Source organism: Oryctolagus cuniculus, chromosome 8 (genome assembly GCF_051225735.1).
Source record: "Oryctolagus cuniculus isolate XC-2025 breed Fujian yellow rabbit chromosome 8, ASM5122573v1, whole genome shotgun sequence".
NCBI classification, from domain to species: Eukaryota; Metazoa; Chordata; class Mammalia; order Lagomorpha; family Leporidae; genus Oryctolagus; species Oryctolagus cuniculus.
The window spans coordinates 125000022-125014304 of record NC_142874.1 but is presented as its reverse complement, the minus strand read 5'-3'; positions in this window follow the sequence as shown (position 1 = coordinate 125014304).

The following is a 14283-nucleotide window of genomic DNA, read 5'->3' as shown; positions in this document are numbered from 1 at the left end:
CACAGATAATTGAGATATTTCCATACTTGAATAAGATTTATACTATGAATGTTCTCAAACTTCCACATGTACACAGTTGTCTGAATATATTTTGGAGATACTCCTTTTTTCCTATCATGTGTGTCTTAGTGTTAGGGAGCACACCTCACACACCAGGTTCCCTGCTTTGCAAGCTAAGAGTACCAGATCCCAATTTTCCATGCCTTGTTCCATCCAGTGCAACCCAAGGTTGTATTATGAGACTCTCTCCTGGTGGTATGAATCCTGTTTGAGTAACCCAAACGTACATGTAAGTTTACATATTTTTTTCCAGCTGATAGATAGTGTTCCAACTATTATAATTAAATGCTTTTGCTGTTCTCTTATGCTCTTTAGAGCCCCCTTAATATTAAAGTTTCCACTAATTCTGGATCCTCTTCTCCAATAACCTTTGTTCAGGATAGGCGGAGCTGAATTCATTACCTCACAAGCAAGAAGCAAAAACTCCTGGTATTGGAGTAACAATACAAAACATTTGGGGAAATTTAGATAGTAATGGGGAAATGATGATTATGAGCCTGGATCTAGGCAAAGTGGCGACACTTCTCACTAGATATGTATCTAATCTCTGAAGTTAGAAGGTAGAAACTCAGCCGGAGCCAGGGCTCACTTTGCTAATCATCCACCTGCAGCGCCAGCACCCCGGGTTCTAGTCCCAGTTGGGGCACTTGATTCTGCCCCAGTTGCTCCTCTTCTAGTCCAGCTCTCTGCTGTGGCCTGGGAAGGCAGTGGAGGGTGGCCCAAGTCCTTGGGCCCTGCACCCGCGTGGGAGACCAGAAGGAAGCACCTGGCTCCTGGCTTCAGATCGGCACAGCACACTGGCTGTAGCGCGCCGGCCTTAGCGGCCATGTTGGGGGTGAACCAATGGAAAAAGGAAGACCTTTCTCTTTGTCTCTCTCTCACTGTCTAACTCTGCCTGTCCAAAAAAAAAAAAAAAAAAAAAAAAAAAAAGGTAGAACCTCAGCAATGTTCCTACTGTAGTATGCTTGTTCTTCCCCCCATTCATCTGTTGAAACTTAATCCTTTCATATGATAGAGTTAGAATGTGGGGTCTTTGGGATGAGATGAGGTCATGAGCCATCATGGGATTAGTACCCTTATCCCAGACTCCAGAGGGACAGACAGTCTTTTCCATCATGTGAGGATACAGAAAAAAGGTGCCAGCTATGAAAGACATGCATCAAATTATCTGGTGCCTTTTCAACTTCCCAGCCTCTAGAACCGTAAGAAATAAAGTTATTTCATTAACAAGCCACATATTCTACAGCATGAGGATACTTTAAAAAGTCCATGGCAAATGGAATTAAAAGTTAAGTTTGTTCTGGTGCAAAATTTTCCGAAATTCATGCATAGTTTTTTTTTTCCTTTTGTATTACTAATTTTAAATTCACAAAACAAAAACCATGAGATAGTACTACAAAGAATTCCTATTTGCCTCTCATTCCATTTCCCCTATTAGCATCTTTTTCTATGAATGTTCTGAAGGGTCTTGTTTTATAGTAGCAGTGTGAAGGGGCTCAGATAACCATGAAATACTGAGAAACTTCGGGTTACCCAGGACCTCTCACAGCAGTATAATCCCCAGAAGTCATTCTCACTAATCCTGCAGAATTCCCTCCTGTCCACTAAATTCTACATCCTTTATCTTTCATCAGCATAGTCTTAATTTCCTCTAGGTTACCAGCTTTGAAGAAATGCAGAATACACTTAAAATCACTGAAAATCAATTTCTTTATAATCACAACCAATTCATGCACAGAATCTTTAAAAATTTTTAAGATTTAAAACAGATAAAGTCATGGTTTTTGGTGAGGTATATTATACAACATAAGCATAATGATCCAGGGCTGGATTATATAATACCATTATAATACCATATGCCGTTTTCCACTAAAAGCAAAAAACAGAAATCAACATTTGGTGCAATGGTTCAGATGCCACTTAGAATATCACATCAAATATTGAAATGTCTAGATTCAAGTACTACGTCTGATTGTGTTTCTTGTTTCCTGCTAATGTGCACCATGGATGCGAACAGATAATGGCTCAAGTAGTTGGGTCCTTGCCCTCCAGGTGGGAGACTAGCTTCAGTCTGTCCCAGAACAGGCTGTTGCAGGCAATTAGGGAATGAACCTATGGATGGAAGATCTCTCTCTCTCTCGTTCTGTCTCACTCTGCCTTTAAAGTAATATTATTAATTAAAAATTTAACATTTTTTCAGAGCCTTTCATGGTTTCCTTAATAGTCCAAACATTTTATATTTACAAGCTCTTTTCTTCAGAATTTTGGAAGGAAGAGACTGAACTAACACAATTAAGCCAGGTAACTGAAAATCATAGATAGAATATGAATCACAAGTTAACTAAACACATGACTGAATGGGAGAAAAACTTCATAATGAGGAAAGATATATAAGAATAAATGTCTTTTTAAAACATGAGTCCATGGCCCATTTTATTCCTTCTTTTTGCTCCCCATTGTGCTTTTTTCTCTTTTATTTCTTTCTACCCTCTATTTCACAAATTTCTTTCTTATTCTTGTTAATATTAGCATACAAGATCATCAAAATCAAAGTTCATATGACCCCAAAAGCTTTACAACTGTGTGAAATACAAGCTCATTATGAACAGAAGCGCAAGTCTTAAGTCACTAACAATTTTTTGGCATTTTAAAATGCTTTTATACTTAAAAAATTAATTAATTAAACAAATTTACTTAAAATTACATTCATTTAATAAATTAAAAATGGTCATATTCAGCATCTTGCTTGTGTATGCCAAAATATTGTCAATCTGTTGAGTCAGCTTTATTTTGAAACCCTTTTACCCAAGTAATTGATTCAGTGCTATAATGTCAATAATATCATAAAAACATTGGTGGAAAATTATTTTGTTGCCATTTATAATTCTCCAGCTGTGGAGAATTCACTTTAGGGAGCTTCACTTTAGCGAAAAAGAGCTTTGAAATTTAATTCAAATGTTGTCTTCAGTCTTGTGTTTTTCTTTTCTTTCTCATTTATTTCCTCTAGTCAATTTTTTCTAGAATTATCAAAACAAAAGTTTGGCTTATCTTTTGATGTTTTCCCTGGTATTCATTTCTACCTTTATTTCCTTCTACCCTCAAATTAAGAACTGAAAATCAGATGTATTAACTTAATTTGCCCAAAAAGATTCTCACTGAATGTACTCAGCAGTAGTTTCCAATGTCTCAGGGTCCCATAGCAGAAACTTTGAAGTATATTGGATTCACTACTGCTTGCAAACCAGCAAGAAAGCCTGACCCAGTGTCAGGAATGCAGGCAGAAGATACAAGATCCCTAGACAAAAGACAAAAGGCTTTTCACTTATAATAATAGCTCTCTACAGAGGATCAGCATTTGTTCATTTCTTTTTTTTGGGGGGGGGGATTTATTTTATTTATTTGAAAGAGTTACAGAGAGAGATAGCGACAGAGAGAGAGGTCTTCCATCCCCTGGTTCACTTCTTGCTAATGCACCTGAGAAGGCAGCATATGATGCCCCGTGGGGTTGGGTTGCCAGCGTGGGAGGCTTAGATGGACTTCTTGACTCAGTCTGTGGTGGACATTTTGAGAATGAACCAGAGATAGAAGATCTCTCTGTCACTTCTCTCTGTGTTCCCCCTTTCTCTGTCACTCTGCCTTCAAAATAAAAATAAATAAATCCGTGAGTCAGAGGCAAAGAGAGAAACAGGACAAAAAATGAAGCTGTGGAAATATTATTGCCCTAATTTCAGTATTAAAGCAAAAATTATAGCAAATTATCTCCTCCCCAGAAGGATGGGTATGAAATCAAAACAAGTTTGTAAGTAGTTAAAGTTCAATAATTTTCTATAATACATACAACTACAATTTTAAGATTTACACTATAGCTGAGTAATAATTTACATAAAATCATCCCTAACTGAATTATCAAATTTAAACACTGCCATATAACATGTTCTATGGTTATTTACTTTTTGCATTAAAAGAGAAATCTATAATTCTGCTTTACACTTTTAAGATGGAAACTGGTCGTTAATGATTTCATTGCTCTAAGCATTCTGCTAAACTAGCAGTTTGGAAGCCATTAATTTTCAGATTATAGATACATTCTCTCAACCTGCCTGCTCTTATTATACCCAGAATGGCACAAAACCTTTGGGGTAATTGAAATTTCTTCGATCTCTCTTCAATATTACCTTAAATATGTGGCTGCTTTTACTTGCTCTTTGGTTTATTTCAAAAGTCACTAACTCAGGAGGAAAGTTAAAGAGAAAAGGGACTGGCATTGTGGTGCAGTAGGTTAAGCCTCCATGTGCAGTATCAGCATCCCATATCAGAGTGCTCATTGTAGATCCAGCTGTTCCATTTCCAATCCAGCTCTCTGCTATGGCCTGAGAAAACAGTAGAAGATGGCCCAAGTCCTTGGGCCCCTGCACCCATGTGGGAGACCTGGAGGAAGCTCCTGGCTCCTGGCTTGATTGGCCCAACTCTGCCCGTTGTGGCCAATTGGGAGTAAACCAGCAGATGGAAGACCTCTCTCTTTCTCTCTCTTTCTGTGCCTCTGCCTCTATGTAACTCTACCTATCAAATAATAAAAAATAATCTTTAAAAAATATGAAATTATAATCAGTAACATTAAATTTTAGGGACAAAAGTTCAGAAAAACACCATACAACAAAAAATTGATTTATTTGTGTTATGAAGATGAATCGAATAGAGGTTCTTTTCTTCACTTAAGAAAGAATTCAGACATGAGACAGAGAAGAGTGATAGCAAGTAGCAAGGTTTAACGGGCTAAGGTATCCATCAGAATGGATGGGTACCTTTTCAGATATAATCTAGAATGCCTAGTTTACATTTAGACTGTGGGAGACCTCATTAAGCTCCAGGCTCCTGGCTTTAGCCTGGCACAGCCCTTGCTGCTGTGGACATTCAGAGAATGAACCAGCAAATGGAAGTTCCCTGTCTCTGTCTTTCCCTCTCTATCTGTAAGTCTGCCTTTCAAATAAATAAATCATAAAAAAAGATAAAAACATAAATTCAAGGATGTAAATATGCATCATAATAAAAGAAAAATAAAAGCTTTAATAGAATACCTCTTAGAAATAAATCAGAATAAACTGTCTGATTACATGGAGCAATTTTAATACAGTAAGAAAAGCCAGATGTAAATAATCAAGTTATCCTATCATCATCCTAGGCTCCTAAATAAACATCTTTGGTGTCAGACCATACCATTGTCTATGACTAAGCAGGAAAAAATAGCTTACAAAAGCTGCTTAGATATTTGAGGGAAGGTATCAATTAAATGGAAACTAAAAAGGAGAAGTTTCAGTTCAGAAGATGAACAAAAATATTAACAAATAGATTTTAAAATAAAAGATCAAAACTTCTTACAAATATTTACTATCAATACACATAACTTTAAGAAAAACCTTTTGCTTTAACACATGGGACAAAATCCTGGCTTTATTTATGTGAAAGGCAGAGTTACAGAAAAGAAAAGAGAGAGGGGGAGAGAAAGGTCTTCCATCTCTGGTTCATTTGCCAAATGGCTATGACGGTCAGGGCTGAGCCAGGCAGAAGCCAGGAGCCAGGAATTTCATCCAGGTCTCTCACATGGCAGCAAGGATCCAACCATAGCAGCCACTTGGGGGGTGAACCAACGGAAAAAAGAAGGCCTTTCTCTGTCTCTCTCTCTCACTGTCTAACTCTGCATGTCAAAAAAAAAAAAAAAAAAAAAAAGATTCCTGACACAGACCCACTTTACTGAGTAGGAGAGTAGCAGGAAGCCTTCCAGAAGATTAAAGGGCTATTAACAGAAGCTCCAACACTAGTAATCCCTAACTTGGATAAGCCATTCATTCTGTTTGTAGCAGAGAAACAGAGGGTAGATCTAGGTATACTGACTCAAAATTGGGTCTACTTCCATGAACTGATGCCTACTGTTCTAAACAGCTAGATTCAGTGGCTGCAAGATGGCCTGCATACTTAAGGTGGTTGCTGCAATAGCTCATTCAGTGGAGGAAACCACCAAGCAGACTTTAAGCCAGCCACTAGAAGTCTAAATTCCATATCAAATGCAAGGAGTTCTAAAAATTAAAAGACATCAGTGGCTAACATGATGATGCCTTATAAACTATCAGTCTCTTTTATTAGATTCACCTGAGGTAACTCTCAAGCTATGCCAAGTTCTCATTCTGATTTCTCTATTGCCATAGAAAAGTACTAAAGAACTGGGCCGGCGCCGTGGCTCACTTGGTTAATCCTCCGCCTGCAGCGCCGGCATCCCATATGGGCACCAGGTTCTAGTCCTGGCTGCTCCTCTTCCAGTCCAGCTCTCTGCTGTGGCCAGGGAAGGCAGAGGAGGATGGCCCAGGTGCTTGGGCCCTTGCCCCTGCACCCGCATGGGAGACCAGGAAGAGGCACCTGGCTTCTGGCTTTGGATTGGTGCAGCACTGGCCATTGCGGCCAATTGGGGAGTGAACCAATGGAAGGAAGACCTTTCTCTCTGTCTCTCTCTCTCACTGTCTATAACTCTACCTGTCAAATAAAAAAAAAAAAGTACTAACTCTTGTGTATAGACCATAGAGCAGCTCTATTCTAGTAGACCTGACCTATGAGATGAACCTCTAAAAAATCTAGATATTGAGTGTTTTACTTATGGAAGTAGCTTTGAGAAATAAGGAATTAGAAAAGCAGGTTATGTTATAGTGAATCTTACTCAGATGATAGAAGTTCAGGAATTGCCATCTAATATTTATGCCCAAGAAATTGAATTTATTGTTTGGACTAGAGCCTTACAATTAGGAGAAGGGCAAAGAGTGAATATTTAAACAGACTCCAGATATGCTTTCCTTATGTTACCTGAATATGCAGAAATTTGGAGAGAAAGAGTTCAGCTGACTGCAAAAATTCTTCCATCAAATATGCAATGACCACTTTTCTTGCCTTGGGAGCATTGACTGGGAGGTCCCCATATAGATAAACACTCCTTGTACCAATGTCCTGGATTTCCACACTTCAAGAACTGTCTTGCATGGCAAGATGCCCTCTAGATTGGCCCTCTAGTTACCACATGTTGGTTACAGTCATTGCCATCCTATGATCCTACTGTCTGGACTACTTCACACAGTGGGTTACCATATCTTCTTCAGGCTTGTCTCTATTGTTAAACACCTGAAATTCTATTTCTACCAATTGCTTCATGGAGATTTAAGATCCTATGGCCACTTTCTGGAGCTTTCTTCTAACATCTGAGGATGACTGACTGATGAAATGAATACCAAGTAAAACCTCTGCTTCAGGAGATTTTATTAAAAATTTACTTATTTATTTGAAAGTCAGAGTTACAGAACGTGGTGGGAAGAGAGAGAGAGGTATCTTCTATTTGCTGGTTCACTTTTGCAAATGGCCACAATGGCCACGGTTGAGCCAGGGCAAAGCCAGGAGCCATGAACTTCATCCAGATGTCCCATGGGGTAGCTTAGTGTCAAGCCTCTGGGCTATCTTTTGCTCTTCCCAGACCATTAGAAGGATGCTAGATCAGAAGTGAAGCAGCCTCGACATAAACTGACACCCATAGGACATGCCAGAGTCACAGGCTGTTGCTTTTTAGCCACTACCCAACAATGGCCGCCCTATACAGTTTTTTTTTTTTTTTTAAGAAACCTACAAACCATCCCTGAGACAAAGCTGGATATTCATCCAGCTCCTGTGTTTTATTTATTTCTGATTTTATCATAATTTACAGGTTTGGTAATACATTTCTTCATCCACACTAGTAGTCATGAATGATATAATCACATAGCTATAAATCCTCATGTTGCTTCTTTTTTATTCTATTTTTTTTTTTTTGCTTTTTTTCAATGTTGCTTCTGATCATTCCAATAAGGTGCAGCTGTTGGAACTGCTGAATCTGCTATAGCAAAATTCTCAGGATACTGAGCTACCAGAGCACCAGAGCATCTCAGGATACTGAACTACCAGAGCATCAACATGGTATTGAGCTCAGCCCAGATATGTCTTTTCAGTGGTGCAACAAGTAGATAAAATAACATGCAAACCCTTCCAAGTTAAGTTAGAGACCAAAGCTAAGGCATGAAATGCTTTGATAAATACAGTACAGTCCTCTGAAAATCTTCCTATCTTTTGTTTACGTTGATTTATATCATATATGATGAAAGGGACATGTGTTATAGTTGTCCCTTATAGCCTTTTGACATTTTCTCAAAGGAAAGAGCATACCCACGTTTGGCCACTAGAGGGCACCACTGTGAGTAATTATAGTCAGGCTATCTTCTGGTAAAGGGGGCAGAATGAGTTAAAAGGTCAAAGTTGTGAAGTCATAGACTCCTCTTTAGGAGTCAGGTTATGAAGGTACAGGAGATAATCCGGTATCCTTTGGAAATCAAGGACTAGCTAGTAATGGCTCATCCACTATGTCTTATTCTCTCTTGTCTGTGGGAGAGCAGGGCCATGATATAACCCATCACTCTTCTCATGAGTAAAATTATATAATACCACAAAGGCTAGTACATAAGCAACATAAAGAACGGCAGCCACTTTTGTTGCTCGCATCAACAGAGGTCCATTTCTGAGACAATATTGGAGCTAAGAGTCCTATCCATTGACTAAGTTTCTGCATTCTCTAGCCAAACAGTATTAGAGAAGAAGCCCAGCTTATTATTAATTATACAATTCAGTTTAAGAGTTTGAAAATTATGAAGTATGCATCCTAGGGGTGTGTCCAAGGGAATGAATGCAGAGTTATTACTCATAGTTGAGTCTTCATAACCTGGGAAGATGGAAGAGAGAAAAGACTCACTCTGAGCCCACTTATGCTTCGGCACATTACTTAAATCCCTTTTATTAGATGATACCTGGAATCTTAGAATCCTTGCACCCCAAAGTGAGGTTTCCTGTTTCAGTGGATCACAGGGAGGATCCTTGTAGATTGATATAGATCTGGGGGTATTGTCATTACCTAATGCCTTACCTAGGGTTACTGGCGGGGCATCATTGCTAAAGGGCCAAAATTTACAGAGATACATTGAGGGGTTTTACCTTGCAACTTAAATATGCGGGGAGAGTAGCACCTCCACTTGGGTCTTTGGACCTTTGGGACATTGGACCTGTGCCTGGAGCCTGTGTTTCCAGGTGAAAGACACTGGCATATCACTAAATTGTCATCATTTTAGCTTAAACCCTGAGCTTTAGTGTCCTGAGCATTCTGGGGGACTTCATTACCTTAGATGGGGTTCTTTTGACACTAGGAGGCATTGAACCACAGCCCTGCAGTCTAGGCTCTAGGACTAAATCAGTATCCAAGCAACTATGGATGCTTGTGGTGAGAAATTCAAGCGTTAAGCTAAAAGAAATCCTAGTCCCACGGACTGGGCAAGTGGTACACAATAGGGCATAGAGGCCAGTATGTTGTAGTGTAAGTCCCACTGGAGGCTGCTATGTTGGGGTGGAATTCATGCTGGAGGCTGCCATATTAATGTGGGATTTGCCTGTCCATCTTCCAGCAAAAGTAGAAGTTCTCCCCTCTGCAGTAGATCCTGCCTTCTGACTCTGAGCATGATAAGAAAGCAATAGAACCTGTTGCACCACTTCTTGCCTCCTGTCAGGCATCAAGCAAAAGCCATACAAAACTTCTTATTTTAACAAGTCAAATATTTTAAATGAAGCTAATCAGCCACATTAAATTTGTCCATAAAAGCCAGATGCTAAGAACCAAATTCTCTTGTAGTGAATATTAACTTTAAAAATGCAATACAGGCAAACTACAGGTGGGCACAAAGTGGCCCATATTCTCCTTGTTTTTCCACCATTATCTCCTGAACACTAACAGCTTGTAGTAGCTGTCCTCCTATCAATATTAGCTTTAGAAATAAAGGTACCCACATTTGCATCTTAACTGAAATGCCCAATCTGAGAACTCTGGGAAGAGCCAGAGCTGGGAGAGGATTTTTGCAAGGAGATAAATGGTACGTACAACAGAGAAAAAAATCTACTCACCACTGCTGTTTCTGAAGTCATTCCCCAGCTTCTCCAACTCCTGGGTTGCTCACTTACCAATAAGAAGTAGGGGAGTGGATTATTATTTTTTTCTAGGCTCCTGATTTGCACCTAGAGAAACATTCTAAGTACAGGCAAGAATAAGGGATAAAAAGTGATTAAATTTATTCAAAGATGAGATACCAAATATATGCACATATGAGCTTGGGTTGCCACACACTGAGAAATACCCATCCTGAGTGGAGTGTAGACCAGAAAGGAAGGATGGAGGAGAGGAAACAGGGCACCCCAGCACCTCATCCAGCTGTGGTCTCTTGAGGAAGGGAAACCTCTTCCCACTTGTTGGACCCTTTTATGAGGTCGGGAGGGGTGCCCTTACAGGCATGAAATCACCATGAAATTTCATGTGGAGCTCCATATACATATTTTCTGGTATCTTCCCCTTCAAGTCCCAGATGAATCCTGGGAAAGGGGGCGTGTTGATTGAGAATTAAGAAAATAGAATTATACATTGGGCAGCGGGCTTCTTGGGAATTCCAGTTCAATAATCATAAACCAGCTGCCTGTCCATCCAAAATCAATTTGAATTATCCAGTTTTAGAACATATCAACACTTTACTCAAGCTGTTGAATCCCCAAAAGGGAGAGTCTCTGAGAAAAAGTCTCTTAGCAGCTAATGGAATGTCCTTGGACTCCTAGTTGTGGGGTCAGTTTGTCAGTGAATATGATAGCATGGATGTTCTTGTCTTCATGCAAGAAAGAATTCAAACTTGAGACAGAAAGTAGTGGTAAGAAAGACAGCAAGGTTTAATTGGATAGAGCATCTCACAGAATGGATGGGTACCTCTCCAGAGAGTACCCAGTAATCCTATGATAGAGAACTTTGTCTTTTAATTAAAGTTGTTTCTAACTAGCATGATTAAAGTTGTAGTAGGGAATGAAATGTAGTTATCTGCTTGCCTGAGAAGTTGCTATCTGCTTCAGTTCCTCCTTGTTAGCACCAAGGAATGGTATTAACCCTTGCTAGACAGTGTACAGCTCAGTATGTGTGTGTGGAAAAAAAAAAATCATTTACTATGCACACATGTTCATCAGTATTGTATCAATTCCTGTAGCAGCCATGTGACATTAGAATACCCAATCAAATGTATGCATTTAGCTATAAAAGGAAGATAAAGAAACTAAAACCATATATTAAAAAATCCCTATTTGTTTCCCGCTCAGCTTTTGCATAAAAATCCACGTGGGCCTTATGCCATAATAATGATAATAATAATAATAATAATAACAACAATGACCTTGGTGGTTCTTCTCTGTACAGGAATCTCACTACAATTCAGACTAGGGTCAGCAAGGTTGCATAGCGTAATGGAAAGTACACACCTCACAAATCAAATGGGCATTTCAGAGCTGAGCGCTCAGAGCTCAGAGCAATACATCTGATAGACCAGGCTGGAGTCTCAGGAAAGAGCTGAGCATGCGATCTGCATTAAACTGGGGTATGTGAGGTAACAGAGTCCAGATCTTCCCATAATTTCTCCTTCCCACACCCTCTTCTCCTGGACAAAGAGTGTGTTGGTTGTGAAATAGGTGAAATTCTTCCTAAGATTTTATCACCCTATGTTCTTACACTGGGTAGCCTACTTGGCAACAGGGCAGAGAGCATTTTCCTGATGTGCCCTCCATGGATGAAGGATTGGAACTATTTATAAAGTTACTGGGCTATGGGTAGAATTTTATAGTGTGAAATCCTGAGATAATTTCAGGGCGTGTTTTGGAAGCTGCTAGAGGCTGCCACATTCCTTTCTGTGAATGCTTTGTTTTCCTCAGGCCCCTCTCACATATGTAGGCTGATTTTTATCTCCCTGTCAAACAAACACACCATAAGCAGGTGTGGCATGGGGGTACAGGTAGCTGTTGCCCTTGTGTGAAAACATGAGAAAGTTAGGCCACTTGAAAAGTATAACCCATACTCCTGGGATGGCTTGCCAATTTTGTTACTGGACAAATATTCAGTCCCTTACTGCTCCATGCTTGACAGCCAACTCATAGGAGATGAGAGTTGGTGAGAGGAAAAAGTTTATTCTAAGAAGCTGGAAGTCTTGGGCAAAGAGAGATATCTGGAGCCAAAGCATGCATTTTCCATCAAATGACTCAGCAAAAAGATTTTTGAAGGGAACGAGGCAGTTTCTGGGAAGGTTGAAAACAGAAAACAATGAGCTTGGTCAGTTTATAATGAGGCAGATTTTCAGCCTTCACTCTAATAATGGTCCATCCAGGAAACCTTGATTATGGAGCTTAGCATCAGCCAGTGGAGGTTTCTTTGCTAGTTGAGTCTAAGGTTTGCCATCCCAAGTCACCTCCTTTCAGAATGTTCCTGAAATTCTTAGGCAAACATTGCTATTCTCTAGACTAATCACAGGTAATTCTCAGTATAAGTGTTGGGTTTTTTTTGGAATATGAAGAGAAGGGAAGAGAATATGCCTTCATTAAGGTGAAAATCTGAAAGAAAAGTGAGGAAAGAGACCTTTATTAATATTACATGCATATTATATCAATGTGCCTTTCAGTAGAAATTAACAAAAAAAAACAAACTCTGAAAATAATATAAATGCCCTTTTATTGGTAAAAATATTGTGATGCATCAATGAGATGAAACATTGTTTAGTTATTGAAAACATTGCATAGAACTGTGGTTTTCTATCTGTGGTCTGTAGGATTGCTTTCTATCCCGAGAATGAAAGGGAAAGTATTCTACCAGGGAGAGGAAACATCCCAACTTGAAAAGTATACTTTTTTGATTTATGGCTTGAGTTTCAAAGAATGTAATCAATTATTCAAAGCATATTGAAATTCACTGAGAGGGGCCATGGATTTGTTGTAGCCTGTAAAGCTGCCACCTGCATCCCATATGGGTGCCAGTTCAAGTCCTGGTTGCTTCACTTCCAATCCAGCTCTCTGTTATGTCCTGGGAAAGCAGTAGAAGATGGCCTAAGCCCTCTTGGGCCCCTGCATCCATGTGGGAAGACCTAGAGGAAACTCTTGGCTCCTGGTTTCAGATCAGCACAGCTCCAGTCATTGCGGCCAGTTGGGGAGTGATCCAGCAGATGAAAGATTTCTCTCTCTCTCTCTCTCTCTCTCTCTCTCCTTCTCCTTCTCTCTGTGTGTAACTCTGACTTCTAAGTAAATAAATAAGTCTTAAAAAATTTCACTGAGAAGAAAACAGAAAATGACAATGTTACAAGAACTAAAAAACAAGCAGGTTACTGGATCACATGCAATGTATTATACACAGACTCTCACATACAGAACTCATAAAACTAGAAAACACACTCTGGATTCTATCAGTGACTAATTATCTTTGGGTGGTAGTTTGTGAATTATTTCTTTTGCTACTTTTCCATATTTTTGTAAATGTGTACATGCTTAACTAAGCTCAAATCTGCAATTGTTTTACAATCAGCAGAAAGCATGTAACTCAACTTCTATAATTCACTTAACAAATCAAATGCCAGAAACTTCTAAAACTGACTTTGTATTTTATTAATTTATTTTATTTTGAAAATTTAAATAAAATAAATACAAAAATTATTATGTAGCTAGGTAAGCATCAGCGTGTTTGTAACTGTAAGGGGAGGTGAATAAAATGGGGATATTTGATGAAAAAGAGGATTTTTTTTTGTCATCAAATGAGGAAAGAGATGTGGAAGCAGGCCTTGGAAGCAGACAAGCACATGCAAATCAAAAATCTTGCCCTTGTTCAATAACCGTAGTAAGTGGATCCCGAAGTTTTCCCAGGGGCAATTTAAGGGAAACTCCAGCACCCTGTTTCAAGGGGGCTTTTATACCCAATCACACTGTGCTTATGAAGTTCTGGGAGGAATTTTAAGAATTTCCTCCCCAGAAAGCCTCCCAGCTGACAATATCTCAGAGAGGGTAGGGGAAGAGAACCAGAAGGCCCATCCCCATTTCCATGAAAACTCAAGTCTGAATCCTGACTGGGCTCTTGGTCCTTTATGGGGATGCACACCTGGTCTCTCAGATGCACTCCCTTCATTCCCAGTCTGAATGCAGACTGGGCCCTCACTTCCCTGAGATGCGCACCTGCTGTATCTCATGTATTCTCTTCATTAAACTTTGCTGCCTCACTTACCTCTATACTGTTTCACATCTGAATTCTTTCTTGTGCGAAGACAAAGAGCCTCTGATCAGCCACCTCCA